This window comes from Apium graveolens, chromosome 10, assembly GCF_009905375.1.
Source record: "Apium graveolens cultivar Ventura chromosome 10, ASM990537v1, whole genome shotgun sequence".
Classification (NCBI taxonomy): domain Eukaryota; kingdom Viridiplantae; phylum Streptophyta; class Magnoliopsida; order Apiales; family Apiaceae; genus Apium; species Apium graveolens.
In genome coordinates, this window is record NC_133656.1 from 191,684,910 (window position 1) to 191,708,182 (window position 23,273).

A 23,273-nucleotide genomic window follows, 5' to 3' on the forward strand; every position below is an offset into this window, starting at 1 on the left:
AAGCCAACATTAGAAACAAAGAGGTATGAGGTAAGTGCAGTTCCACTGAATTATAAGAGAAACCATTATCAATACTTCAAAATTGGAGAGATAGCTAGACAAGTGTTTGCAACTAAAATAATGTTTTTTGCTACAAAATTAATGTTCTCCGAAAAAAACTCTTTCGATTAAAGACAAAAACCAGGCAATGGAATTCTTTAAATCTTTTTGTGTTACTTGTTTCGCTTTTGGGGGTGATAGAGATGTTGTAAACTGTTTTTTGGTTTGCACCCATGATGGCATTTGGTCTAGTTGTATGATTCTCGCTTACGGCGTGAGAGGTTCCGAGTTCAATTTTCAGAATTCCCCATTTTCCTGACTATTTTAATTTGTTTTTCATTGCCCAACTTATAACATAATACTATAAGTCTATAAGTAGTTCTCCACTTTCATATGAGATGTAGAAGACTTAAAATACTTCAGACAAATTCTACTACATTCACATTCCAATCAAACAAACACTAAAACATATGAATTATCTAACATAAGAAAAATAAAATCTATGTGATATAAAATTTAAGGTAAAATAAAAACGAGTTCACTTGCAACCAAAACAGCAGAAACTACTTACTAAATCTCTTCAATTAAGCTGACTTGAAAAATAAGAATTTTTTTTTTATCGTTACCTTGATGAAACTCTTACCTCAAAATTCGTGAATGGTGTCTCTGTTCAAGCCCCATTTACACACCAAGCACCCTTAGCACATGTTATGATCACCATCATTCAGAGAAGTACCGTATTGACACGGCCAGGCGTCTGTCAATTGGACATGCTTTTCTTTCACTGGAGTAGCATCAACTTCAGATAGCCCATTTTCTAATCCTTTTAGAAAGTTCAAAAAATATCTTCCAGTTACCTTAGTTAAATGAGCTCCTTATGAAAACTTTATTAAATTCTTTTGAGCTAGCCTTATGCCTAAATGCCTAAACTATTTTTGCAGCTTTTAGTCTGCGTAATCATAGAGACTTTCTAAAGCCACCTCAACCTCACCTTGTAGTTACTCAAATAGTTCTATTTTCTGATATGCTTATGGTGGCATAGAATATCCATAAACATAAGTCCATTTTAACACTCGCCTTCATTCAACAATCTGCTCCCAAGAGCTTAGGTGTTCTCCCCGCTGACATTGCTTTTTCTCGAGGTTCTTAAGTTTCTTAAATTTTATCTTACTTTGATCTGCTAATGCTTTCTCTTTTGACTCTTAATTTGTACCCACTTTTCATAATAAGTAGCATATCTCTAGATGTATTCCTGATCCGATGCTCTAAGCCGAACAACTTCACATTCTCCTCTCTTCAAAGTCTCCTAATAACCGTTACGCGCATTAGGATCATGTGCTTTCCATGGTCCTAGGCATATCCAACAAACCCGTGCTTGCAAGAAGGCTTACAAGTACTCAATAACATGCTACAACTGTACATACAATCCTCAAAAGATCGTGTTCTCTCATTTAGATGATTGATGCATCCAATATGTTTTCAAGACTACACGTGTATCATTATTGATTTCTCTATTCTCACGACAATCACAAAAAAGTTTCTATGATTAAACAACAATGCCATGATAAAATCTTACATAAGTTATCACTATTTTCCTACTTCAAAATTGGAGAGATGGCTAGATAAGTGTTTGCTACTAAAATAATGTTGTTTGCTATAAAATTAATGTTCTCCGACAGAAACTCTTTGGATTAAAGACAAAAACCAGGCAATGGAATTCTTCAAATCTTTTTGTGTTACTTGTTCCGCGTTCCGCTTTTGGGGGGGGGTGATAGAGATGTTCTAAACTGTTTTTTGGTTTGCACCCATGATGGCATTTGATCTAGTTGTATGATTCTCGCTAAGGGCGTGAGAGGTTCTGAGTTCAATTTTCAGAATTCCCCATTTTCCCGACTATTTTAATTTTTTTTCATTGCCCAACTTATAACATAATACTATAAGTCTATAAGTAATTCGCTAGTTTCATATGAGATGTAGAAGACTTAAAATACTTCATAGAAATTCTACTACATTCACATTCCAATCAAACAAACGCTAAAACATAGGAATTGTCTAACATAAGGAAAATAAAATCTATGTGATACGAAATTCAAGGTAAAATAAAAACCAGTTCACTGGCAACCAAAATAGTAGCAACTACTTACTAAATCTCTTAAATTAAGCTGACTTGAAAAATAAGAAATATTTTATCTCGTTGCCTTAATGAAACTCTTATCTCAAAATTCTTGAATGGTGTCTCTGTTCAAGCCCCCTTTACACAGCAAGCACCCTTAGCACATGTTTTGATCACCATCATTCAGAGAAGTACAGTATTGACACGGCCAGGCGTCTATCAGTTGGACATGATTTTCTTTCACTGCAGTAGTATCAACTTCTCGGATAGCCCATTTTCTAATACTTTGAGAATGTTTAAAAAATATCTTCTAATTACCTTAATTAAATTTGTAAGCTCGTTATGAAAACTTTATTAAATTCTTCTGAGCTAGCCTTATCCCTAAACTATTTTTGCATCTTATAGTCTGCGTAATCATGGAGACTTTCTAAAGCCACCTCAGCCTCACCTTGTAGTTACTCAAATAGTTCTGTTTTCTTATATGCTTATGGTGGCATAGAGTATCCATAAACATAAGTCCATTTTAACACTCGCCTTCATTTAACAATCTGCTCCCAAGAGCTTAGGTGTTCTCCTCGGCTGACATTGCTTTTTCTCCAGGTTCTTAAGTTTCTTATTTTTTATCTTCCTTAGATCTGCTAATGCTTTCTCTATTGACTCTTAATTTGTACCCACTTTTCATAATAAGGAGTATATCTCTAGATGTATTCCTGATCCTATGCTCTAAGCCGAACAACTTCACATTCTCCTCTCATCAAAGTCTCCTAATAACCGTTATGCGCATTAGGATCATGTGCTTTCCATGATCCTAGGCATATCCAACAAAACCCGTGCTTGCAAGAAGGCTTACAAGTACTCAATAGCATGCTACCACTGTACATACAAACATCAAAAGATCGTGTTCTCTCATTCACGTGTATCATTATTGATTTTTCTATTCTCACGACAATCAGAAGAAAGTTTCTATGATTAAACAACAATGCCATGATAAAATCTTACATAAGTTATCACTATTTTCCTGTATATATGTCCATTAAAAGACTTGGCCATACATTAATATCCCCATATAATTATTTGATTATCTACTTAGTAAAATATATATTATATTAATTACTGTGTTAAGTTGTATAAAAAACTAATAGAAGAAATAATGCAAGAATTCATCAGGGTAATCCTTAAAATAAACAATGGAAAAATGGCAATGATTACTAAAATATAGCTGGTAAAGAAGCTTGACAAGTAATTAGTTAAAAATATCATTAATTGATTAAGACTTCAAAATATTATAGAGCATTCACTTATTCTAGGCATATGTCTATAACTTCTATGGAAAATTTTGGCAGTGTAAATTTTGTGGCTTGAGGATGATAAATATATAATTAAATAAAATTCAAATCTTCATTTATTGAGGAAAATAAATGATATAAAAGTTTAAATTAAATAACTTTGCAAACTTAGAGGACTATTCAATTTATTTTTATAGAGATTAAAATAATATTCCATTGAGCCAATTAACAATTAGTCATTTACGGTGTCATTAGGACACTTGTATAGTTCCTTTTGAGAAAAGCCCATATGTCATTTTGGTGATCCACCAACAAATTATAAGTATGCATATATCTTAATAATCTAAAAATCATTGTTTCACTTTAGATTGTATTATCGATAAATATACATATACATATGTTACTACTTATTTAATATTTTTCCTTATCCTTTTTTTTTTTAAAAATATGTGCCCCTTACTACTAAAATAATTTATTTTTGGATACACAATCTCTTACTATCCAAAATTGCATAATATTTAAAAATGGGTGTTTGATATTATTATTTAGTTACATTGTACATAACAACAAAAAAATAGCTATATTGTGCATTGTGAATTATATTCAAATAATATATTTTTAAATATATAAATACCTCAAATGAATTAAAATTGCATATTATTTAATAAAAAATGTGTCTTTTATTATTGTCATTAAAAAAATCCAACTACATTATATTTAAGTATATGTAAAATTCATACTTTATATTTTCCAACTGTATACAAATATCACAAATTAAATGAGTACTTATGAAATTTGTTTTTCGTGGATGTTATTGGGCTGTAAACATACCTTATACTTTCAAATCAATGATAATGTTATTGACTTATTTTTTCATATCCCTGTATTCTACTATAAATAGGTGCACAGTCTATATTCTTGATACACAAATTACAAATCAAAAAGTGTCCTTTTTTTATGTATGCTTGTATAGAATGATAGTAATATGACATCTCATATAATGATAGTGTGAAAATATTTAAAATTATAAATACAAATGTGTTATAATTTATCAAATCCATATAATTTGAGGATGTTCATGGTACATCATTATATTCACATTAATTTTTTTAACATGATGATGTTTCCTCAACAATCCTTAGATTATATAGATTACATTTTTTAACGGTTGTATTCATAGGAATATAAATGCATAATAATTGAAGAAAATTAGTGAATGCAATGAGTTAGTTTCAATAATTTGGAAACTTTAGCTAATCTCATCCTAACCATACACGAAATGGGATTGCAAAGTCTTTTTGCCATAATTTTTATTTTTCTATTTATGTTTATATTTTTATCATGTATGTTTATATTCATCAGTGAATATAATACTTGGGTATCCGTGATACATCACTATATCAAAATTCAAATATTTTAGTGATGATTTAGCATACTTTAGTTTCTAATATAAATATGTATCAATGGTAGAAAAATAATTAGCAAATTTTGTTAATGTGGCTATTAAGTACTTTTTTACAATCGATTTTTAATTTGATGAAGAGGTCTTTGGAAAATCATCCAATCTCCTTGTAGCCTATGTGATATCTCGTAACACACCTGTAATTCCATTATAATCCGCTAATGTGTGTCTAACCGGTTTTACACTACAACATAGATTGCTTATACCAAAGCCGAGATAACATGGCCTTATGTGCTATATATGTTGCAATATATAATAAGAACTATTTGGAACACTTGTAACATATATGAAAAGAGTTTGAGAATACTTGCAATACATTATAAGAAAGAGCAGAAACACTAGATATCAATATGCAAAAATGCAATATGCAAAAAGGAAATAGGAACAAATATTTGTCACAAACACTTGCCTATGGCAACAAATATGCAAAAATTGGGCGTTGCACCTGAATGCGTTGCAATTGGTCTATTTAGCAACGAATATAGAACCCTGTAGCAATGAAAATAATACATTGCAATAAAAGGAAATAGGAACAAATATTTGTCCACAACAATGCCTAAATAGTATTGCAGTAGCTTAAATTCGTTACTTTTTAATGACTTTAAGGCAACAATATTATACCGATGACAATGATTTTAACCAAGATATTGCAATGATATTGACTCATATTACAATGATTCGGACCCCGATTGTAATATTTTTATGCCTTTTACAACATAATTCTATGAAGTGGCAACAATATTTTTAAAAAAAAATGAGCATGTTCTTATTATATAGACAGTTAGCCAGAAAAAAAAGCCACAAATTTTAACTAGATTAATTCATCAAGTCACAACCCAATCATCAAGATCCAACAATCCAAAAGCGGTACCATGACCGTTAGAATATAATGTTACAACGCGTTTCCAATCTAAGTATATCAATCTAAGTCGCATACGTAAATTTACCATAAAAATCAATGACATAATTTAAACAAAAGACTTAGTCTAGCTAGAAGGTGCTAGATAATAAAAATTACTATGTTCAAATAAGACATAACAGAGGATCAAGTAGCTAGCTAGGAAGATTCGTCTCCACCATGTGAATCGACCTCAGCACCATCTTCATCGTTCTCATCTCCACCACCGTCCTCGTTCCCATCATCATCATCTCTGTCTTTCTCATCGTCATCTGATCCATCAACCTCAAACAAGCTTTTGACACATAATTCGTCGATATTGATATTTATAGCAGGATTCATCTCTGCCAATCTCCCCAAAATCTTCCTGAGCTTCTTATTCAATTTATCGTCCATTTTAGCAGTAATTTCTTCCCACATCTTTTCCATATTTGCAAAATTTGTGTGGCCAGTTTTTGCCAACTTTTTGTTTTATTTCCTTATTCTTGCACTTTTTCCCAGTAGCTAGTTTGGTCCATGAGCTTCAAAATCAAGATCTGCCATCTTTTCATTATCATCATCGGGCTAATTCCTTATCTGGGTTTGCCTGCAAATATATGCCAATTCATTATTAAATAATTGCAATAACACAATCGGCAAAAAAACTGCAAATATGTCTAAACAATATTTACCATGTTTCTATGACCCTTGTGAGTTTTTGGATATGATTGATGCTTTGCAGAAATTGTTGTATAGTCACCATCCAAGTTAGCAATTTTCTACGATAAAATAACCTAGAATGAGTATTGGTACATAAATGAAATTCAATACACCAAAAATAGATTAGTGGCTTAACATACCATTTTACTACGAAACTGGGCAAAACTAGTACGACCAGCAATGTGCATATAAGTAATTTTTTTTCGGTTTGCTACATTTTTTTCAGCTTTGTCTTGCACAGCTTCGTCACTCCAGCACTTAAGAATTACCATGAACTGTTCCAATTGAATGTTTGCAGGCTTGCTTTTTATACGGTCCCTATCATTGTCAAACTTCTTAAAGCATCGGGACTTAACACGGCTTTTGTATACCCTCCAGTTGTCATCCAGCATCTTCAATACACAATATTTTCCTTCCTCTGGAATAATGTACTTTGTCTAGTGAAATAATTGATTAAAAATGTTAATTAAGTATATACTAAACAATTAACAACTAGTTCAATTTAAAAGTATAGTGAAAATTGAACAAAAAAAATTAAAAAACAAAAATAGTGCATTTTTACCTTCACATATTCCCACCAGCTAATTTTTTCCTGCTCTGGAACTCTAGACCAATTAACAAAATTCAGTGGAATATATAACCTTGCTATCATCTCCAAGAATCTGCTCAATTCAATATCTACTTTATCTTTCTTCGAGTAAGGCTGAAATTCAGAATTTAAGCAGATAATTGGCCTATCTTCGAGCTTTCGTATGAAGACATGATTCATCTTTGTAGGTCCTTTACGCCTTTGATTTTTAGTAGTACTTTTACCTATATCAAATTAGACACAAATTAGTGGATTCATCTTGAGTGAAACCATTACTTAAAATGACAATAAATTACCTGTCTCCAACATCTCTGTCAGGGGTGCAAAGTTCTGATGATAAGCCTCCAAATTAGTAGTCACAGCATGCTTGTCATGTATGTTTTGCATTTCCCTTTTCTAATTTTGAATTTCCAAGTATGCATCCATAGTACCAATTCCTTGGTTGTTAGGAACCCTTTCTAGTTTGGTGAGATCAACAGGTAGTGGAGGGGGTGGAGGTAGTGGAGAGGATGGATGGCGGCCAACTAGTTTTAAGGACGTAGGTGGTGATTGCACCCCATCAGTAGCCTTGCAAAAATATAAAAAAAATAGATAACCTCAAACTACAATCGAGAAGTCAGGGGAAAAAACTGTGAAGTTCAATAAATTTAGAAATGTACCTTTTGTGCATTATTAACTAATGAACGCATCGTTCGTCTGACCGTGACATCCTTTCCCTTCTCAACTCTCCTTTTACGCTATAAAATCAAAATTACGGTCAAAAGACAAAAGAGAAGTGATCTTATGATATTATTTTTAAAAATAACAATGTCATACCACTACACCATAAATGACCTAGGGGAACATCTCGTAGATGGGTGTTGCTAAATAATGTTACAGTAGGTATGCTAGTTTTGATCTACAAAAACACTTCATTTTTGATGTTACCTTAGGTACAAAGTGGTGTTACTTTTGAAAAACATACATTTCATATAGCAACATGCAAGGATATGTTGCCTTAGGTCATTTATAAATAATTTAATTACTAATTTTAATAAATTTTTAAAAATAATTATTTAAGTTATATTTATTTTCAAATGAACTGATTTTTTTATAAAATACAAAAGTTTTATTTATAAATGACTGATTCATTTTAATATGCTAAAATATATCCTTATAAAATTTAAATTTAATATTTTGTTATGAAAATATTATATATTTAAATCACATAAACATAAATATAATCTTTTATTTAACAAAAATTAATAAAATTTACACGGAACCTCGTGAAAAAGTTGGGCGGAAAAATTACCCGCTTCTCTCAATTATTAAGGGGTCGTTGAGTCTAATTAACCATCTCACTCTCTCTCACTCTAACCCACTATCTCTCTCTCTCGCTCTCAACAATCTCTTATTCTTGCAAACACCACACCATAAAACGCCTATTATAACATTAAAAAACGTTGCAGTAGAGGGTAAATATGTTTCTCTTGCCCCATTTTTAAGCTAAGGTAACATTTTATTAAAGATAGGTTTTTCAATGTTGCCTTAGGGGTCTAAGGTAACATCTCTAGTACCTAAGGCAACATCACATTTTCTGTTACTATAGCTTGCTAATACAACTAAAGGAGAGATCAGTTGTAACTTAATTTTTATGTTACCTTAGAGTTTTAAAATATTTTAAATATTTTTATGTCTAAGGTAACATCTCTAGTACGTGGAAAGTGTGGGCCCCCAGTGCTGAGTTGTCTTGATGACGTGGTAAGTGGGCCCGTAGAACATAATGTAACACTTTGAATAGCTGTTGTAACATTATAACTAGCCTAATGAAACATTTTAAACATACTATGATAACAGTTTAGGAGGCTATTGTAACACTTTAGCAAAAAAATATTGAAATGCTTATTCTATAAACTGAAGAATCCGAATAATACAATTTCATAATTGCAAAATAATACATCCAACCCAAACATTAAACATCCAAATCTACAACCAAATTAGACGTTCAAACTAAATATAAACTAGTTCATATTCTTTAATTAACAACAACCAATGATTATAAATTTTAAAAAGTACTACTAGAAGCTAATGCTTGAATTTGCTTCACTTTCTCCTCGACTACACCATCCGGGCCTTTCCCTTTTTATACACGTGAAGCTTTCTCTTGTAAGCTTTCTTTGTTCCCTGAAATATTAACTAAGTTATTTGCAAGCAAGAAATCAAACCAGCAAATAACAGTAAACATAACTAATTAAACCAACTAATTTACCAACTACAACCATCTCAAGTTTACAACCTCAAAAATAACAGTAAACATAACTAATTAAACCAACTAATTTACAAACATAATTACACAATACTTATATATCGACTGTGTGATCATGTGTACTGAAAATAGTTATCAATTTACAAATATAATCTGTAAATTTTAGAATTCAGTCAAAGAACATTCATATAAATTTGGTAGAGTTTGACGAGTAGGTTGATTATTAAGCTCAAAATAGATATATATCTACCATTCTGGACTGTGGAAGGACATAAATTTAATTGACAGTTTACAGTATCATTGGAAATATTTTATCTGATCAGAACCATAGTATCTCGATATAATACCAAGCATGTCATCAAGAATTAACATGTATAATATATTTTATACTGGAAAATATAAACCAAGTGTAGGAGTAGGATTTACTATGTTCTATACAAAATTTGACACAAAAACACATATTATACTATATATGTGTGGATTAAAAGTAAAAATTACAATTTTCTACTCTTGATTAACTTGGCAAAGATAATATATAAATAGGATATCAACTTGACTACCATAACAAATCATCAAAAGATATATAACAATTAATAATATGCTAACCAGGCGATAAAATTATAATTATTGGATGATTGGCACCAAACTTTAGCACAAGTAAAATAAATCCAATTTTAAATCAAGCAGTAGCCAGAATTTAACCTACCAGCTATTTACTAAACTGAATGATACATAGTACATGTTTAGTTGACTAAGAACCAGGACAAAACAATTCTAGCAATTAGTAAAAGCTTAGTATTCAATCATGTAAATGATTTATTTTTTCCTTAGTTGGTAAAGTTGATTGGTTTTCATCTTGTAGATTATGAGAGTTTCACTAGTTGTAGGACTGCTCCCCACTAGTTGTAGGACTGCTCCCCTCTGCAATTCAGAAGATCCCTAAAGATATCGTGCTTTCTATTATATATTTCAACCACACTTTCTATTATATATTTCAACGACACAAATTATAAGATGAAGAGAAGTTTAGTTTATTTGTCATGAAGTAAAATTAAAGTAATATAACATGTTTCACTATACCTTAGTTTTTCCAAAATAATAATTGTGATCCCGTAATAATCACTACAAGAAAATAAGGCTAAATACAACTGCATAAATACAACCGGGGTCAAATACAACCATATCTGGTTGAATTTAGGAGGCGCGGCTAAATTCAACCGCTGACCGTCATATTTAAAAACGGTTGTATTTAGGCGGTCGAATTAAGAAGCAATTAAAACCGCCTAAATACGACCGAACTCAATTACAGCCGGAAACAGTTGAATTTAGCCGCTCCACTAAATTCAACCGTATTCCGTCTACTTTAGCCTCGCTTAAATTCAACCGAATAATTACAACCGAAGCCTTTTACAACTGAAAACGGTTGAATTTAGCCTTGCCAAAAAAATTTGAGGGATTTTTCCCCCCAATGGAATTTTCCCGCCAAAAAATGAGAGTGAAAAATTGGAGCCAAATATCAGCTTAAAATTTTAAAAAGTAATTTTTAAAAAAAATCAGAAAAATAAAATTAATATTTTTAAATATTGCTAAAATATGTAAATAGAAATTAATTATACATTCATTCTAGATCTTGTAATTAATTTTTAATGTTTTTACATAAGTTTAACTATTTTCAATTATTTTTACAACAATTGAATGTTCTGTAATTAATTTTGCTAAATTCAACCGCAAGTGGTTAGTTTATAATAATAATATATTCATCCAAATTCTTGTAATTAACTTTTTATTATTTTTACATATATTTAACTATTTTCGATTATTTTCGACTAGTACTTCTTACAAATGTTTAGTCCCATATTGATGTTTCCATTTTTTTTAAACTTTTGGGAATGATTCAACCTTACAGAGTATTATGGTAATAATTTTAGAAAAAAATAAATGTATCTGATTTGCTATTTTAATAGTCAACTACTATTTTGACTATTAGTCCCATATTGATGTTACAATTTTTTTTAAAATATTTATGAATGATCCAACCTTAGGGATATCAAGATATATATTTTTTAGTGATATGATAAAAGTTTTAGAAAAAAATAAATGTTTTTGGTTTCCTATTTTAACAGTCAACTATTTGTTTGACTCGTACTCCTTACTAGTGTTTAGTCACATACTGATGTTTCGATTTTTTGAAAATTATTTATGAATGATCCAACCTTAAGGATGTCATGATATATATATTTTAGTGATATGATAAAAGTTTTAGAAAAAAATAAATGTTTTTGGTTTCCTATTTTAAAAGTCAACTATTAGTTTGACCCATACTCTTTACTAGTGTTTAGTCCCATACTGATGTTTCGATTTTTTAAAAATTATTTATGAATGATCCAACCTTAAAGATGTCATGATATATATATATATATATTAGTGATATGATAAAAGTTTTAGAAAAAAATAAATATTTTTGGTTTTCTATTTTAACAGTCAACTATTAGTTTGACCCGTACTCCTTACTAGTGTTTAGTCCCATACTGATGTTTCAATTTTTTAAAAATTATTTATGAATGATCCAACCTTAAGAATGTCAAGATATATATATTTTAGTGATATGATAAAAGTTTAAAAAAAAATAAATATTTTTGGTTTCCTATTTTAACAGTCAACTATTAGTTTGACATGTACTCCTCACAAGTCTTTAGTCTCATAGGGATGTTTCGATTTTTTAAAATTGTTTATGAATGATCCAACCTTAAGGATGTCAAGATATATATATTTTTTGTGATATGATAAAAGTTTTAGAAAAAAATAAATGTTTTTGGTTTCCTATTTTAACAGTCAACTATTAGTTTGACCCCTACTCCTCACTAGTGTTTAGTCCCATACTGATGTTTCGATTTTTTAAAAATTATTTATGAATGATCCAACCTTAAGGATGTCAAGATATATATATTTTAGTGATATGGTAAAAGTTTTATAAAAAAATAAATGTTTTTGGTTTCCTATTTTAACAGTCACCTATTAGTTTGACCCGTACTCCTCACTAGTGTTTAGTCCCATACTAATGTTTCGATTTTTTAAAAATTATTGATGAATGATCCAACCTTAAGGATGTCAAGATATATACATTTTAGTGATATGGTAAAAGTTTTATAAAAAAATAAATGTTTTTGGTTTCCTATTTTAACAGTCAACTATTATTTTGACCCGTACTCCTCACTAGTGTTTAGTCCTATACTGATGTTTCGATTTTTTAAAAATTATTTATGAATGATCCAACCTTAAGGATGTAAAGATATATACATTTTAGTGATATGGTAAAAGTTTTATAAAAGAATAAATGTTTTTGGTTTCCTATTTTAACAGTCAACTATTACTTTGACCGGTACTTCTTACTAGTGTTTAGTCTCATACTGATGTTTTGATTTTTTAAAAATTATTTATGAATGATCCAACCTTAAGGATGTCAAGATATATATATATATTTTAGTGATATGATAAAAATTTTACAAAAAATAAAATATTTTTGGTTTCCTATTTTAAAATTCAACTATTTTAGCAGTCAATCAGTAGTTTGACGAGTATTTCTTATTACTCTTTAGTCCCAAATTTTTTATTAAAATTAGGAGCTCTTAAATCAAATTATAAAATTTTTATTTTTTATTAAAAGAATGATTAAATAATTATAATAATTTTTAAAAAATTATTTGGACTTTTTTAAAAAATAAAATAGATAGTATATCTCGGTTGATTTTATAAAATGATACTCCTAAATTCAACCGATAACAGTTGAGTATAGTGACACCTCAGCGATCCACGTGATTTTTATCCAACGCACGAGATTCAACCAATAAAAGAATAATATAGTGACACCTCAGCGATCCACGTGATTTTTATCCAACGCACGAGATTCAACCACTAAAAGAATAATCTAACGGTTGATTTTACATTATATAAAAACAAAATTAATAAAATAAAATACTTTTATTTTTACTTTATAACCCCCCACCCCAGTTCCCACCCACCCCCGTTCCCTTTCCCCCTGTTCATTCTTCCCCTCCCCTCTGCTCCCCTGCACCCCTCCCCCTTCCTTTTTCTTTTTCCGGCCATCTTTTTATTTTTTCCCGGCCAATCCCTCTTTATTCCTTTACCAATTCCCTTTTCTTCTATTTTTCTACAACTCAATCACCCGCATCTCAAAAACCATTTTTTATCTTTATTTTTCGAACAAAAACTTAGATGGGTCTTTAAAATTTGGTGTTTTAATTTCGTTTTTTATTATGGGTTTGTGTTTAAGAAAGTTGGAGGAGTATATGTATGAATTTTTTGAAGTGAAAACTTGAAATTTGTATAAATTAAATTTGGTATGATTTTTGATTCATATATTTGTTCTTGATGAATTGTTTTATGTTAATATAATTATTGATAATCGATTGTACGTTATTTGCTATGCTTGGGATACTAGTTTGTTGAATTTTGTTAAGATTTACATGATTTTGAGTTTGGCCGGAAAGTTATGATTTTAATCGGAAAATGCATTATATAATTGATATGTCTTTGTTGAGGTTATATTTGAATTGTGGAAACGATGTAAACTAATTTGTTGTGTGAAATTGGACCGAAAAAACCCTTTTTTTTGCAACATCGGAGTTATTGGAATGATTATTGTATTTTTTGAAACTTGCCAGAATCTGAGAATTTTTCCGGCGAGTTTTTTTATTTATAATCTGGTGCTCGTTAATTCGACCGCATTCGGTTGAATTTGAAACAATGTTTATAACCGTATACGGTCGAATTTATGTTTTAGGCGGAAGTTTTAAAAAAATTCAAAATTTCAAATTTTTGGCCGGGATTTTCAAATTTTAGGTGGAAAACAAATTCTACCGATTTCGGTCGAATTTAAGCGGTTGTATTTAGCCGCTCATATACTAAATACGACCGGTTTACTAAATATTACTCGAGCATTTTCGACCGGCCCAAAAACCGGTTGTATTTAGCTAAATACAACCGAAAACGGTCGAATTTAACTAAATACAACCGGGTTTTTTCCGGTTGTATTTACCCATTTTTTTTGTAGTGAATTGTGCACCATCACAAACTTCAGAGGAATTCTGAACAGTTGCAGTAAGTCCATCACGTTCATCCCTTTGTCTTGATTTAAGTGATAATCAGTGGCGGAAAAGAGGGTGTAAACAAGCACAAAGGTCAAGATATGGAAATATAAATTTTCACAGACAAATGTATATTTTTGTTAAGCAGTCCCTTAGAAGCAGTACTACTTATTTTGAAATTGACAAACAACATGCTGCCAAGCAACGCAACAACTGAAGATTTTCACTTAACAATTCATGGCAAACTAACAAGTTGACATCTGTGGAATGCCTCTCGTCAACTTGGATTCATAAAGAAATACGAGTCACTACAAGAAATTCAGTCTCCTACAACTGTTATCAGACAACGGTTGAGAAGAAACCCGTCATCCCGAAAATAGAAACAACGGGCTTTTCTTTGTAATTAAAAAACTGTTGTCATGGTTGTCGTATAATAACAGTTATAGCTAATTCTACATACTATTGTCTAAGTTGCATACTTTGATATATTGACACAACAGTTCTTTGAGGCTCTATTATTTAGAACGCTTTACAACAATGGTGTCCACATGTTATGTGTGTATAAATTCATTTTCATCATAAGATGATGGTGTTTGGCAAAAATGTTATGCAAGTTAGACAATAGTTTATAGAAACCAATGTTTTACTGAATATCAGACAACAGAGTTTAAATACCATTATCTAATGCAAACTTCATAGACAATGGTTATTGATACCGTGAAATAATGTGTTTCATACAACAGTTTATAATATGGTTGTTTGAATTTCATGTTTAGAAGACGGTTTAGGATATTATCATAATATACTGTTGTTTATTTAATGAAGATAGAAAAAAAAATTGACTTGTATATGTCACATCCCAGTTACACAAACTAAACACCAACATATCACCAAAATCCAGTCCATAGATTAACCAACCAACAGCAAACTAGAATTGGTCAAAGCGGAATGGTAAACCAATTCTAATAGAGTAGCAAACCACATCAATAAATTTTGTAATCAGTACATGAATTAGACAAGAAATTCAAATCAAATTGGAACTCAAACAGAGCTGTTTCGACAAAGACTTCCACAAACAACAATGAATATTAAAATGAAAATGGGTAGACAGTTCTCGTGGCTTGGCTTTTCTAAGTTGCATGCTGCTTAGCCACAGTTTTGAAGGACTTGTGTTATGACCGACGCCAAGTAAATCTGCAAATATAGAAAACATAACATTAACCTTAAGGACTAGAAGCTTGATACCACAAATTGTATAATTTTATCATTTACAATAATAAACATATCTCCGGCCGGCCTCCTGTCTTCAAGCAAGCCATAATATTCCTATGTGTTTGTCCGCCGAATGATTATTTTTGCTTTGATAAAATCATCATCTATTATAACCAAACAAACTCAAAGTCAACTAGATGATGATTTTACCACGGAAAAAGTAATCTCATCAAGGGGTTGAGCAGAAGTACATGTAGATATATAATGAGCAGTAAAAGGATTCAAAGCTGTACAAATAATCCTATATATTACCATCATGGAAGCTGAATCCTTTCTTCTTCCTCTCGCATATAACTAGCGTTTTCATCATCATGTTCATCAATATTTGGGAACAAAGGCGTTTGTAGCTCATCCTCAAGTTCTATTTCTATAGAGCCATCATTTTCCTCATCAGAGTGGTCATGAAAGTTCTTTTCTGGTAGATTTAACACCGTAGACTAGAATTTCTCAAGAGGATCATCAATGTAGCAAACTTGCTTAACATGTTTTCCTAGCACGAAAGGATCATTTACAAATCCTAATTTGTTCAAATTAACCAATATAAATCCCAAGTCATCGACCTTTACCCCTTTGTTAATATCTACCCAATTACAATGAAATATAGGGACCCTGAATTTATTATAGTCTAACTCCCATATACTTGTTATAACTCCGTAATAGGTCTGTGTAGTATGTTCAACAGTGTTATCTTTTTCAACAAGCATCAATGTATCAGCAACAACAGAAACACCACTACACTGGACTTGTCGATTATCATCGCGATCCTTGGTGCTATAACTGACACCGTTGATTCTACAACCGCTGAATGTAGGAACATCGTTGTTAGGCCCTTCTCTAATCCACCTTATCTCATCAGTTATGCCATTATGATCATGGAGCAATTCTGTTTCAATCTGTCCAAAAACAAATTATTTATACTAGTTATAATATAATTATAATATTATAATATGGAGTTTGAGTGTATACTTATAATTAAGCTACTTTTAAAGTAAATGAAATGAGTTACTCCAATATGAAAAATATATTTTACACCCTCCTATACCGATAAATCCTTAACCAAGGACTATATAAATATGCAGATAATACTTGTAGTTGGATTTAGGTTTTTTTGACCCATGCTCAAAAATCATGTGGAAGTCCAGCGCAATTAGTAATTAAAAAGAGGGTTGTATTTTAAATTGTTATTGGAATTTTTTGAGTTCCTATATTAGTTGTCACTTACATTTTAATTAGGACGACATAAAAGTAGTAATAAAAAGACTAATAAAAATCTTACCTTTTTCTTGAACCATTCGGGGAATTGATCATTTTGCTTATTTTTTAGCCATACTTGGTCATTTTTATGCTACGGGTATCTTTCCATCAAAGATGCCATATGTTCACTACAAGTAAAAAAATTGCTTTAATAGTGAATCATGAAAAGGCTGAAAATAAATGAATAACAAAATACACAGACACACATTAGTAAGTTACTCAACGGCCTCCTCGGCAACATATTCCTCTGCAATACAGCCTTCGGGATGAGCAGGGTTGCGTACATATCCCTTAAACGCCTTCATATATCTCTCGAAAGGATACATCCAACGAAGAAAGATTGGCCCGCAAAGCTTAACCTCTTTCACAAGATGAATTGAGAGATGGATCATCACATCGAAAAATGAAGGGGGAAAGTGATTTTCTAGCTGGCATAATATTTCCACCAACTGAGATTGCATATTTTCCAATTTATCTACATTGATGACTTTACTGCAAATTGCTTTGAAAAATAGGCAAAACCTTATTATTGTGCACCTGCCTTGCTTTTGTAGTACTGACCGAATCGAAATTGAAAGCAAATGATGCAATATTGTGTGGCAATCATGAGATTTCATTCCAACAAGCCGAAGTATTTCCATATTAACAAGATTCTTGATATTTGAACAAAATCCATCCGGTAACTTCATCTGAAGAAAGGATGAGCAAACTACCTTCTTTTCTGCATTTGATAAGTTCCATGAAGCCAAAGGTACCTTCTCTTTCTTTCTGGGAGTTTTTGGCCTTAGCTCCGTTCTTATTCCCATGTCAGCCATATCAAGATGGACAGACTCCCTATCTTTTGTCTTTCCAGGAATATTTAGCAAAGTTCCGAGCAAAGATTTACATATATTTTTCTCGATGTGCAAAACATCGAGAACATGCCTCACCGGCAAAAACTTCCAATACTCAAGTTAAAAGAATATAGATACTTTGTTCCAAACTGGTCGAGCTTCACCTTTCTTCCATCGAGGTTGGCGCTGTGTCCTACCAAAGACATGGACCCTTAGATGATGTACTCTTCCAAGAACTTGCTCACCAGTTAACGGAATTGGAGCAACACCCTTCTCAATAGTATTATCAAAAGCTGATTTTTGCTTTCTATACGGATGATGACGGGGCAACCACCTCCTATGCCTCATAATCACCGTCTTCCGATAATGAACAAACCTAGAGGCCTTTGTGTTCTCAACACAAACAATACAAGCATTATACCCTTTAATTACATTTTCTGACAAGTTCCCCAAGGCCCGATAAGTCTTGTTTATATGCGTCATACACTTGTTTCCCGTGCCACAACTCTTGCAAATCTTCTATAAGTGGTTGCAAGAACACGTCGATATCATTTCCAGGCTCAGGCGGTCCTGATATTAACAAGCAAAGGATAATGTACTTTCTTTTCATACAGAGCCAAGGTGGAAGGTTGTAAACCGATAGCAAAATAGGCCAACTTGAATATTCAGTACGGTTGCCATGAAAAGGATTGAAACCATCGGAGGATAAAACCAACCGAAGGTTCTTACTCTCTGATGCAAAATTAGGCCACCTTTGATCGACATTTTTCCATGTTTACGAGTCAGCCGGATGCCTCAGTTTACCATCCTGTTCTCGCTCTGTCTCGTGCAAGGTCATGTCCTTTGCAATCTGAGGTGTGTTGAACAAATTTCTTATTCTTGGTATCAACGGAAAATACCATAAAACCTTTGCAGGGACTCCATCCTGTTCTTCTCCTTCCTTATTCAATTTCCATCTAGAGGCCTCACATATATGATAAGTTGTGTCATCTTCATCTATCTGCCCACGATATAAGAGACAATTATTCGGGCATGCGTGTATCTTCCCATACCCATTCCTAATGCATATAAGGTTTTCTTTGCTTCATTGAAAGAAGAAGGGATATTGTTGCCATCCGAAAGCAATGACCCAATCAATAAAAAAACATCAGAAAAACATGAATCAGACATACCATGCTTCACCTTCAAATTGAATAACTTAACCAAAGCTATCATTTTACTGTAATTCTCACAACCCGGATAAAGAGGTTCATGCTCAGCTTCCACGTGATTGATGAAATCTGAAGAATCTGAAGACAAATCATCATCATCTTCGTCAGCTTCACCCATTCCTGTGTACGCTTGGTTAACAGATCAAGAGGAGTCACTTTCCTCCTGTGGAGGACTTTCTACTGGATTTGGCTCCCCGTGCCATATCCAGCGTGTATAAGTTTCATCAATGCCATATTGGAAAAGATGATTTTTAACAATCCGAGCTTTCCAAGATTTGCTGTGTGCGCACTTTAAGCAGGGACAACTTATTTTATCTTCGTTATACCCGTTCTCAAATGCAAACATCAGTAAATCGTCCACTCCTTTCTTAAACTCTTTTGTTCTTCTATCAGCTTTTAACCATGATCTATCCATCTTTTGACTTGAACAAACTAAAAAAGAGAAATGGCACAATGATATGGTCAAAACGACACAACTACAAAACGACACAACTACAAAAATGACATGGTCAAATAAGATGAATCCTTTTATTGGAGACATGGTCAAAACGACACAACTACAAAAACTGCAACTACACTAACATAACAGAGCAATGATATGGTCAAACTTGCAACTCCAAAAACAGAGTAGAGATGTACATTGAGCAATGATAAGCAAAAACATCTAACACAAACATAACATTGAGCTACAAAAACATAACATAACTATAAAAACTAACAACTATATTAAACTGCAATGACTTAAGCAGAGAACATTGAGCTACAAAAATATAACATAACTACAAAAACTGCAACTATAAGAAAAACAAATTAAAATACATCTAAATGAGTTGAGCTACAAATTAAACACAAATTAAACTAAAAATTAAACACAAACAAAACTAAAAATTAAACAGAAATTAAACTACAGATTAGTTGACCTAGATTACTTGAGCTATAAATTAAACATAAATTAAACTATAGATGAGTTGAGCTAGATGAGTTGAGCTACAATTTAAACACATATCCAAAGCACACATAGATTCAAGTAAAATATAGTCCCCAAATTACTAAACGGAGGATCTCACATATAAAATCGAAGGCTTAAACACCAGAAATACTAGAAATAACGCAGGTTGAGTAGGTGGAATTACCTATAACAGAGGTGAGTAAAAGGAGGGAGCCGCCTCCGTGATGAAGCAGAGAGTAAGAGAGTCGATGAGATGATAAGCGAGGAATGACCTAATTTCACTATGCAAGTGATCAGACATAATTAAAGCTCAATGACTGTGATATTATCTAAAATTTTGAGTACCGGTTTGTACGATTTCCGGGTAAAAGATCGGATTAATTCATCCAGTCGATGAATCTCTAACTTGTTTTAAGATTTTTGAAATTTCGGGTTGTGTGATTTCCGGGTAAAAGATCGGATTAATTCATCAAGTCGATGAATCTCTAACTGAGTTTAGGATTTTCGAGATTTCGGATTGTGTGATATACGGGAGCAAAACCGAATAACTACATCATGTCGATGAATCACTAACTCGGTTTTCCATTTTAACAAGATTACGAGTTGTGAGTTATAAGGGTAAAAAACCAAATTACTGCATCATGTCGATGAATCACTAATTCGGTTTAGGATTTGCGAGATTTCGGGTTGTGAGATATACGGGAAAAAAACTGAAGTACTGCATCATGTCGATGAATAACTAACTCGGTTTTCCATATTAAAAAGATTACGGGTTGTGAGATATATGGGTAAAAAACCAAATTACTGCATCATGTCGATGAATCACTAACTCGGTTTAGGATTTTTGAAATTTCGGGTTTTGTGATTTCCGGGTAAAAAATCGGATCAATTCATCAAGTCGATGAATCTCTAACTTGGTTTAGCATTTTCAAAATTTCGGGCTGTGTGATTTCCGGGTTAAAAATCGGATTAATTCATCAAGTCGATGAATCTCCAACTCGGTTTAGGATTTTCAAAATTTCGGATTGTGTGATTTCCGGGTAAAAAATCGGATTAATTCATCAAGTGGATGAATCTTTTTCTCGGTTTAGGATTTGCGAGATTTCGGGTTGGGTGATATACGGGGAAAAAACCGAAGTACTACATCATGTCGATGAATCACTAACTCAGTTTAGGATTTGTGAGATTTCGGGTTGTGTGATATACGGGAAAAAACCGAAGTACTGCATCATGTCGATGAATCCCTAACTCGGTTTAGGATTTGCGAGATTTTGGGTTGTGTGATATACGGGAAAAAAACCAAAGTACTGCATCATGTCGATGAATCACTAACTCGGTTTAGGATTTGGGAGATTTCGGGTTGTGTGATATACGGGAAAAAAACTGAAGTACTGCATCATGTCAATGAATCACTAACTCAGTTTAAGATTTGCGAGATTTTGGGTTGTGTGATATACGGGAAAAACCGAAGTACTGCATCATGTCGATGAATCTCTAACTCGGTTTAGGATTTGGGAGATTTTGGGTTGTGTGATATACGGGAAAAAAACCGAAGTACTGCATCATTTCGATGAATCACTAACTCAGTTTAGGATTTGCGAGATTTTGGGTTGTGTGATATACGGGAAAAAAACCGAAGTACTGCATCATGTCGATGAATCTCTAACTCGGTTTAGGATTTGCGAGATTTCGGGTTGTGTGATATACGGGAAAAAACCGAAAAACTGCATCATGTCGATGAATCACTAACTCGGTTTAGGATTTGCGAGATTTCAGTTTGTGTGATATACTTTTCAGGGTTATTTAGGGTACATTATATTCATAATCTGATCTTATTAATATGATATACTTATTTGTATAAATTTATCGAAATTGTAGGATAAAATTAATTAATTGAACATATAATGTATAGGATCATATTTTTAAAAATACACTCATCCGTATAAAATTATCGAAATTGTTCGATCAAAATATTATTAACAAAATATTAACAGAACCGTTGTTACAGAGGCCGTCTAATTACACATATTTAGACAAAACTGTTGTACCTAAATCTAACATGGTTGTTTCTTAAAAATTATTTTCACTTATTTTACTTTTAATAACAAAAACAATATTAAAGGAAACTGCATTGGCCGTTAGATGAAAGCCAGCTTGCAATCTCATCCGTTGGTTTGATTTTTCGTTTCCCCCCAAATCATTTTTTTCTCCCCCCATTTTTTCCTGGTGTTGTAATGTAACATTTCAGCTCATTTCAGCTCATTTCATTTCCTCGCAACCCATGATCAATCAACCCTAACATAGCGGTGATTTCAACGATTATACCCATGATCACTCCATCTCCAGCTTAGTAAGGTATATGCTCAACCCTAGAACAAAGATTTCATAGATTTTTGGGGATTTTTTCTTGGGGGTTTTCGATTTCATAGCTTCTTATTTTGGGATTTTTCTTGGGGTTTTTCGATTCCATAGATTTGGGGGTTTTGTGTATATGGATTTGGGTGGTTTTTTGTTTATATGTATTTGGGGTTTTCATTCGATTATAAAATTTGTGGTTTTGTGTATAAAATTTTGCATGCAACAACTCAATCGATTAAGGTTGTGTTTATTCCTTTTTATACTATCTATATTCCTTTTTATATGGTTATTGACTTGTTTATTGAGGTGTTTACTGATGATTCTTGTTTGGGTGGTTGATGATTCCTTTTTATGTATTTGGGGTTTTTATGCTGTTTATATTCCTTTTTATTCCCTTTTACTGATGATTTGAGGATGTTCTGGTTGGATGATTTGATGAATTGGGTGGTCGATGATTTGATAATTGGTTGCCTTGTATGTTGAGATGTTATATTCCTTTTTATGCTTGGTTTTGTTGTTTTTTTTTGTAATTTTGATTTTAAAAATTGAAGTGTGATAAATCGGATATGGTTAATATGCTCATATTTGTTGTACCTAGGTTTGATAAATTGAAGTTACCTGGGTTTTATATGAGTTGTAAAATTTGATCAAATGAGACTTTTATATGTTAGCAAATGATGTAATTCATATGTATCTAATTCATATGTTATCTGATCTAATTCATGGATTAATATATGTTTTTTCTGACAAAATATCAAGCATATATGTTGTCTGAATTGGAATAATTTTACGTGAATCTTGACTTATGTATGATTTACTGAAGATATATGCTAGTTTATGTTCTAAAACAAATAATTATTAACTAAATGACAATTGGAGACGTCTATAAGTCTTACTGGTATGCTAGTTTATATGTTAGTTTATATGTTAGCATATTCGACTATATGCTAGTTTATATGC